The sequence below is a fragment of the Lactuca virosa genome, chromosome 2, assembly GCF_052849685.1.
Source record: "Lactuca virosa cultivar CGN04683 chromosome 2, Lactuca_virosa_CGN04683_v6, whole genome shotgun sequence".
In the NCBI taxonomy this organism is placed as follows: Eukaryota; Viridiplantae; Streptophyta; class Magnoliopsida; order Asterales; family Asteraceae; genus Lactuca; species Lactuca virosa.
The window spans coordinates 273153415-273163026 of NC_136427.1; positions in this window are offsets into that span (position 1 = coordinate 273153415).

A 9612-nucleotide genomic window follows, 5' to 3' on the forward strand; every position below is an offset into this window, starting at 1 on the left:
ACATGATAAAAGTGTAACATCCCAAAAATCATGACCAAAAATTTCATTTTAAATCATTGAGTAAAACCATAGTTATCAAAACATAAATCAACTTATCTCAAACATTATTATCAGAATTTCCACATCAAACATCAGAGTAAACATCCGAAGCTAAAACATCTTGGTGTGTGCAATGCAGTTATCCCAAGCTCTTCTCTCTACAACTGGAAGTACCTGAAAGCAAAACTGAAAACCATAAGCACGAAGCTTAGTGAGTTCCCCAACCTACCACATATCATACACATAAACGCATACACTGGGCCCCTGTCCCTACCTCGGGCCCCGCCCGGCATCAGACAGTGTCCGGCATCAGGCCCCGCCTGGCATTGAGCCCCGCTCGGTATACAGATCTGTTTCTTTCAGGCCCCGCCTGTCTCTGGGCCACGCCCGCTATACACATACAAACAATATCATATAATCATACTAGCATATAAAGAATCATACACAGTACTATATGCTCTAGTCCTAAGGCCTCGCCTATCTTGGGCCCCGCCCCTTATTTGCTAATGATGAGATATGGAACTCCGTCCATACTCAGCTCGTGATGAGATACGGGACCTCTCCCACACTCACCTTCCTACCAGGCACATACAAGTATCACAAAGACAACAAGTATAACTAAACATGCATACATTCATCGGGTACCACCCAGTCCTAAGGCCTCGCCTATCATGGGCCCCGCCTATACTCCGCTAATGATGAGATATGGAACCCCGTCCACACTCAGCTAGTGATGAGATATGGGCCCCCGCCCACACTCACCTCCCTACCAGGCTCATACAAGTATCACATAGACAACAAGTATACTAGACATGCACATAGTCATCAGGTACCACCCGACATCGAACCGTAGTTCGGAACATACAATCATACATACATACATATACGGGCCGACATTGGTGCCTTAGACCTGTTCACACAAAGGGAAACTCACCTCGTAAGGCTGAATCTCATGGATAATCCTCTGGCTGCTAGCTAGCAAATCCCCGAAATGCTGATCCTTCGGCTCCCCGAGCTGCTAGTCATCAAATATATACTAATTAAGTTCGGGATTCTCATAACTTAGCCATAAGTTCTCACTAGGGTGAAAGACCATTCTACCCCTCACATACAATTGTCGAAATATGAACTCTACTCAACCCTTTTGAACCCATTCCATACTTCACAACTCTCTAGGGTCAACCTTGGTCAAAGTCAAAGTCAAGGTCAAAGTCAACATCCAAGTCAAAGTCAAAGTCAACGCTCCTAGTTGACTCAACTTGTCAAGTTCCCATGAATCACAGAACTGTGAAATCGCGATCCAACTTGTCGAGTTCTTCTATGAACTCGTCGAGTTCTTCTATGAACTCGTCGAGTTCTTCCCTTTGACAGAATTGGAATTCCTCGACCCAACTCGTCGAGTTCCTCTATGAACTCGTCGGGTTCTTCAGTTTGTTAGCCTTTCTTAATGCATTAAGCCCTTACTCTTTAGATCTATACTCTTTACTCTGAATCTAAACTGAAAATGTTTCTGGAAGGGTAAAGTTTCTAACTTTACCCATTAATATCTTTCCTAAATGGATTAAGCTTAAACCCTAACCGAAAAAAGCCAAGGTCTTAATCCAAACATCACCAAAACAGCAAGATAATCCATGGGGTCATAGATCTGGACTCTAGGGCAAGAAGATCTCATAAAGCTTCAAGCTTTATCTACATGCATGGCCCCTTTGGAGCTAGAGAGGCCAGAATAAAAGCTTAGAGGTTGAATGGGACTTCCATGGCTATAAATTTGGCACCTTTATGCCATGAGAGTCCCTCTAGACACTAGATCTGAAGTGTTCTTTACTTGGGACGTCCAAATCCCAAGAGTCGTATAATTTGGACCAAAAACCACATAAAGATGCTAAGATGGAGATCTAATCAACCACTAGTCAAGTTTGAGACTTGATTACCAGAAAGTGACGAAAATAGAGTGAGGTTTCTCAATCTAGCAACTCTTCCTTGTTCCTTCAAGCTTTCCTTCCTTCCAAGCTCTTCAAGCACTCACAAGAACACTCAAAATAGCTCACAATAGCATTAGGGTTTCGAGATCTAGGGTTTGGACAATGGAGGCTGGAAATGAGGCCAAATCCTAGGCCATAAAGTGTTTAAATAGGATGCAAAATCCCGGATCTAGGGTTTCCCAAACCCCATCCAACTCGTTGAGTTGGTCCCCTCCAACTCGTCGAGTTGGTTTTCCAAAAACACGCATGACAACATTACTACTCGTCTAGTTCTCACCCTTGAACTCGACGAGTTGCCTTCATGATTGGAGGTTTTCTTTTCTTAATTGGCCTTCTGGTTTCTGGGTGTTACAAAAAGATTCTTTCCACACTCATAGAATAAGCGTGTTGGCTGCTTCAACTTGTAAGATTCAAGTTTAGCATGTGTCCCTTTTAACCCCTTATTACAAAATGTCAATCTTTTTGGTCCCTAGCTAGTACGCGGGGAGTACTCTATGAGTATGCTTAGCGTACTAGCTCATGGCTGGATGCGGGATTCACCCACGTACATTGATCGTACGTATGAGTACGCTAGGCGTACGCTAAGCAGGGACAAACCCTAATTTCTAGGGTTTGTGCCCTATTTAAGCAACTTATGTTGCCTTTGTTGTATCTTTTGGCCAGCCTCCACTCCCTTATACCCTAAGAGCGAAACCCTAAGTGCGTTTTGTAAGTTTTGAGCTTGAATGTGAGATTTGGTGGTGTTTTTAGTGAAGAAGAAGAAGAATAACACTTGGAGGTTTCTTGGGAGTAGCTTGAGCTTGTAGATACAGAGTCATCTTCATCTTCGCAAGTCATTTGAGGTAAAAAAAAGCTCACATCTTGATGATTCTTTATGCTAGATCCAACTTAGGGTGTTATTTATGCATTTTTGGGCCTTTTGAGCTAAAGTTCAGTTTATGATCCACTCCAGAAGCCATGGATGTTAGATCTTAGCTCCATTGAGGTCCCTTGTCCCTAAAAATGTAATCTTTATGAAAGATATTGGTCTATGCAAGTGTTAAGATACTTATTAAGCTTCTTTTTGAGTGTTGGGTCCCATTAAGTCATGCATGGGTGTAAAGTTGCCTACTTTACGTGTTAAGTCATCTTCTAGAATTAGATCTGAGAGTTTGGCATATTGGCTTAACCAAATAAGTGTTTAATGAGTTGGGTTGGCTATCTGCCAAGTACGCAGGGCGTACTCAGCTCGTACATTGAGCGTATTGTCCCTGAAAGGAGTACGCCAAGCGTAAATCTGAGTACGCCAAGCGTACTCAGTTGTTTGACTTTTGGGTTGAATTCCTCGGGTTTGGGCCATATTTTGGGCTTTTAGGGTTTGGGCCATTGGACTTCTGAATTTGAGCCATAGATAGACTATGGGCTTTATTGGGATTAGGTCCATGATAGTTTTTGGGCCCAATTAGGAAGTTGGGGCATATTGGACCTTGGGATGCTATTCAGGAAATTGGGCTTTTTGAGCATTTGGTTATGGGCCAAGTAAGAAAAATAGTAAAATGGTCTTTTACCCTATATATTGGACAAGTAACTTAGATTCTTGATTATGGGTCGAGATCCAATTATTAATTTGATACTATTTGATGATTATAGGTCGAGATCCAGTTATTGATTTGGGACGTTACAAGTTGGTATCAGAGCCTTAGTTTGAGGGATTCGGGCATACTCTCGGGTGTGTCTGAACTCAAACTGAGGGTTTGGTAGAATTTTCAAAAAGAAATGTTTTATAAAAGGATTTTCTAATAAAAGAAAAGGGGTGTGGTAAATGATATCGACCGAGCTCAAGTAAGTTTTCCCAAAATACCATACATATTTTATGATATGCTTTGATTTGTGAATATGTGAATCGCGTGCTAGTTAGGTTAAGGATTTGCTCAGGTTTTGCATGACAGAATGCTAGGAGGGATGCCTTTATATCACTACTGTATGAGCTTGTAGACTTGCATGCTAGTACTGATCAGACAGTGGTAGGATGGCATGTTTAGATTATGCTTGTTCCGATTACTCGATGCTCGAATGTTGCTTGATTTGTGCTTTTAGGAGTTCCCATTAGCTTCAGCTAACTAGTAAGCAAATATACTAGATTACATATTGTTAAGACTAGATAATTTTACAAGGTTAGGTTTTAACCCTATTATGCAAATCTTGTTTGAGTCCAACCATTGTAGTGTGAGACCTTTCATTCTAAGAATTATCTAGTGTTGGCGATATGCAATTGTATTCGTGAGTTAGTTAGAGGATGTTAGGGGGAGTTCCTTCTGCAGGTGATGGCGGGGAGTAGTGTGATGGTTTCCCTAGGAAAACCTACGAAAAGATTTAGTGCTAGGAGCCTTGTCTTGTTGAGGATTGTATGTATGGATAAGGAGTGGCATGGAAGATTCAAAGCGATTCTCGAGGAAACTACGGATAGATGTGGAAGGTAGTATGGGTCCGTACTACTGGAAGCAGAAGATCCGTACTCGAGCCAATGAGAGCTACGATGATACCAGGAATCTTGTAGAGTGTGAGACTCCTCGAGATATATGTATATATATATATATATATATATATATATATATATATATATATATATATATATGCGCGTTTCTGATGGTTTGTGTGGTCTATTTTCAATATGGTGACTCTTCGAGGCAGACCAGTTAGTGGTTTTGGGTCTGGTGAGGGTTCAGGTTCTGGAGTCGGGCGGTTGGATGATCAGACATGGGAGTTCATTTCGTCTGGGATCACCTGCAGCATACTTGAGTAGACTCCTGCGATCTTTGGTACGGTCAAGGAGGGCATTCTGGAGATTTTGGATGAGCGTTTGAGTGCTTTCTGGTCTTAGATGGTAGCATTGATGGGAGCTCGCATGTTCACCTTCCGTGAGTTCCGAGCATGTGGGGCTCCAGAGTACTTCAGGGAGAAGGACCCGATCGCGACTAGACGATGGTTAGTGGATGTTGCTAATGCCTTCTGCACTAGTAGTTGTCCCGATGGGGGAAAGGACAGATTTTCTTCCTGTCTTCTGGAAGACAGAGCACGAGATTGGTGGGAGGAGGTTGGGCGCTCCATGGGTGATGAGGAGGTTGATTCCGGACTAGCAGACTGAGATTTTATCCGAGAGATTCTGCAGCTCGAGGTGAGTTTCCTCCTTGTGTTTAGCGGGTCGAAGGCACCAATGTTGGCCCATGGTTTATTATGTGTAGGATGCTACTTTTCTTCGTGACTCTTACATGTGTTATATGTTATTTGTTTAACGGGAGGGGCCTGATGATTATATTGTATGTTATTTATCTTTGTGATTTTTATGCATGTGTTTATATGCTTGTATGTATACCGGGCGGGGCATGATGACTGACAGATCTGTTCTGAGCGGGGCTCGATGCCGGTCAGGGCCCATTATATGTTTGATATGTATGGTATGTGGTATTTTGGGAAACTCACTAAGCTTTGTGCTTATGGTTTTCAGTTTATGTTTCAGGTACTTTAGGTTCGAAGGGGAAGAGCCCGGGATGATTGCAATGCACACACCACATTGTTCTGCATTTCATATTACTTTGATGTACTTGGATGTTATTGATACACTGTGATTCACTATGGTTTCTATGATTTTTTTTGGATAATGGTTTTATTAATTTAAAAATCAAAATTTTTAGTCTTAATTTGTGGGAATTTACACAACGCTTCCTGTTATTCAAACTACCAACAATTTATCCACTTATTTGTTTAGAGCAAAAAAGGGTGGCCATGTGAAGGTTATTATTGGGTTAATAAACGACAAGTATATGGTGAATATTGAAGAAAACAGAGTATGGAAGTTGAGAGAGAGATGATGAACAATAAAGAGATGGGCCCCAAGTTTTGTCTATATGTCACTCAAACCTACTAAAACAAGTAGAAGAGACTAAAAGGACAGGTTGTTCGCGAGCTGGTTCCCTCATTAAGCCACAAAAATAATTTAGGGACTAAAAGGACCAACCCTAGATAGTCTGTAGGACATTTTTGTCATTTCCCTAGATTTTTAAGGGACTGTAGATTTGAGTGTAATATCATATGGTTATATGTTGCTTGAAATTGTAGAGGAGTTCAGCGAACAATATAATAATATTAGTGATAAAATGTATTGTAACATACTTGTTTCCAAACGACGTATTGTAATATTCTTTTTCGAATGATGTATTATAACATATTCATTTCTGAACGATGTATTTGTTAGGGGTCAAGATCCTCAAACCTATCCAGGATTCTGGATCTTAAAGGAGTCTCAGGATCCTGAAACATATCTCAGGATCCTGACCATCACCATTATTCTTCTTTCCTAATGAAATTAACGGATATATTTCTTATTTATTCTTCACGTGTGCAGAATTAGTCAAAAAAAGACTCATCAACTCTGAATAATCGTTTCAATCAGGCTTAAGACCCGGAAATACCAAGTCAAGGAAACATGCAAATACTAGTTCAACAGGATCTTGGGAATATTGACTTTTAGTTATTCAACTTATACTATATATACACTTGTAAAAATTGCACAACACACACAACTTAGACAACTTTGACTTACTGAATCATCTGTACTCATACTCTCAACCTTACTTTTGTAACTTACTTTTCGATTAATAAAATTAAACAAGGTAGGTGATCATTATCACATCCCAAGGTTTTATGTCGGAGATCCTAACAAGGATCAAGGGCTTTCCTTGTAAATCACTTATGTCATTTTGATCTCAGTTCGATATACAAAATTAGTCATAACACCACAACCTCTCATACTATTTGTTTGATATCTCTTAGATCGATTTTTTACCAACAAAATTTGGCGCCCACCATAGGGTCGTTGTGTTGATAAATCTAAAAAATCATATCTACATAACCAACTTTTTCTTCTTCTTTTATTCCTCTCATCTCTTCACAAAATCTTCGACCACCTTGAAGCGAACCTCCTATTCAGAAGAAAACTTTTGATGCTTCTAAAAAGAGCACCTCTCCTATCACTAGCCATGGGAATCTAGGATCCATAGGATTTCAGGATCCTCCTGTTTCAATCTCCAACAATGAATTCTTCTCAATAATGTAGATGTTGACGCAATAAGTGACCTAGCGGCAAGAGGACAACATGATGTTGCTCAAGGAGGTGGAAAGGATAAGCGCAGAGATTCGCAACCTGCAAGAAGCAGCACCCTCTATCTTGCAACCCAAGATCCTAAATTTTGATAATATGTGATCCTCAGGGAAACGTCAAGAGACTGCAGTCACAACGTCCGCTGTTGTCTCGACTTGGGGTGTAAACCCAACCAATCAAGCTCCTGTGATCCAGGATCTTGACGAAACCTTCATTACTCCAAAGAACAAAGAAACTGGTAACTTCTTCGAAAACAATGCTTTTAATACTAACTCCGTGAATCTTGATGTAGGGATAAGTCTAGTCATGGATAAGGAACTTCAGCAACTAAGACAGACGATCTCGAGCGTTCCAGGAGTGGTTCAACCTATATCGAAAGTGTCCCCCACCAGTCATAGGATCTCGAAGTTTATTCCCTTGATAGCCGACACTGAAGTCCCAAAACGCTTCCAAACTCCCAGTATGAGACCTTATGATGGAACCACAGATCCAGAGGAGCACATAGCACAGTATAGTGAAAGAATGGAAATCATCCCCATTCTATTGCACTTAAAAGAAGCCTGTTTATTCAAGGGTTTTGGTTCGACTCTTACAGGATAAGCCTTGAAATGGCTTCTCAATGTTCCTCCTTACTCCATTACCTTTTTTTCTCATTAATTTAATGTTTTCCATAATCAGTTTTCTAGTAGCATGATATTTGAAAGGGTCACTAGTGATCTTTATTCAGTAGTCCAAGATCCTAAGGAATCCCTTAGAGACTTTGTAAGCAGATTTAGCAGGGAAGCATTGAACATTCCAAACATTGACATGGCCACTGTCGTGGAAGCTTTTAAAATGGGCGTCAAGAAGGATTCTCCATTCTATGAAGATCTAGTGATGACCCTATGCAAGAGAATGGATGAAGTCAGAAGTAGAGCGTTGAGGTTCATCAGACTAGAAGATGACTAAGAAATTCAGAAGAGAACTAGCATTCAAAATTCCTATGACAACCCTAATAGGAAGGCTGACTCCTCAGCCCAAAGATCCTATAAATCAAAACCATACTCCAAACCTGATCATGATAGAGTTAATTCCCTTGACGATGAAGGGGAGGAAGACGAAATCCCTAAGATCCCTGGCTATTGCTTTTTATGTGGATGTTTCAAGTATGGTCTTCACTATGAAGGATCTTGGCGATAAAGCAAGGTGGCCAAGGAAAGGAGAGAAATCAAGTGGCAGGAAGGACAAATCTAAGTGGTGTGCATATCATGAAGATTTTGGCCATAACACTGAGGACTGTATAGCCCTCAGAAAGGAAATTAGCTACCTCCTGAGCAAAGGATATCTTAAACAGATCCTAGGAAGAAGGAAAGAAAGATCGAGAGAAAAAGAGCAAGATCCTATGAAAATCATGTAAAAACTGGGATCCCCTTCTTTAGACGCCAAGGTAATCAATGTTATTTCCGAAGGTTTTGAGATATGTAGAACTTCTTACTCTGCATCGAAAAGACATGCTAAAACTTATAAGGCACAAAAGGAAGAGAGACCCTAGAAGAACACGTCGATCACAAACGAGAAAGAAATTACCTTCGATAAACAAGACAGAGAAAACATCCAAGACCCTCATCACGATGGACTAGTGATAACTCTCTACATCGCCAATCAATTTATTAGAAGGATCCTAGTAGAAGAAGGATCCACAGTAAACATCATACTCTTAAACTCTTTAACCCGGATGAACATCCCAGAATCCGAGATACTTAAAAAATCCTTAGTGTTGATAAGTTTCAGCGGTGAAACAAAACACACGGTCGGAGAGATCAAATTACCTATCTACATCGAAGGGATAAACTCTATGGAATGCTTTTTTGTTATTGATGCTCTATTATCCTACAATGTGATATTAGGAAGGCCTTAGATCCACGACATGAAAGTAGTACCATTGATGTACCACCAATGCATTAAGATGGCTACTCCTTGGGGGACATTGAAGATCATCAGTGATCAACAAGAGTCCAAGGAGTATCACGCAAAGCATATCAATTAAAGCAAATGGTACGAGGTGTACTGGAAGCAAAAGAACAAGACATAAAAGAAATGTCCTTAAATCCTGAAGACTCTTTCGATCGATAGATCTTTAACAGGTAAATAAGCAAGAACAATAAATACTGGAACACACAATGAATCAATCCGTATGTCGAATGATTAAATTTAGTCACACCTCAGCAGAGCTCGATTAAGAACTTCTACTGTAGAGGTGCGCTAGGGTTGACAGTACACTTGATAAAATAATGAATGAAAAGCCTTTATGATAAGAATGCATGCATGCATCTTATATACTAAACCCTAGAAAGATAAGCACGGTTGGACAGGCCCAAACCGAGAATAAAAAATGGACCGAACTACTAAGGCCCAATGGTGCAACCCTTTAAACCTAACAATCTCCCCCTTTGCGCCAATTGAGGCGAGAGACTA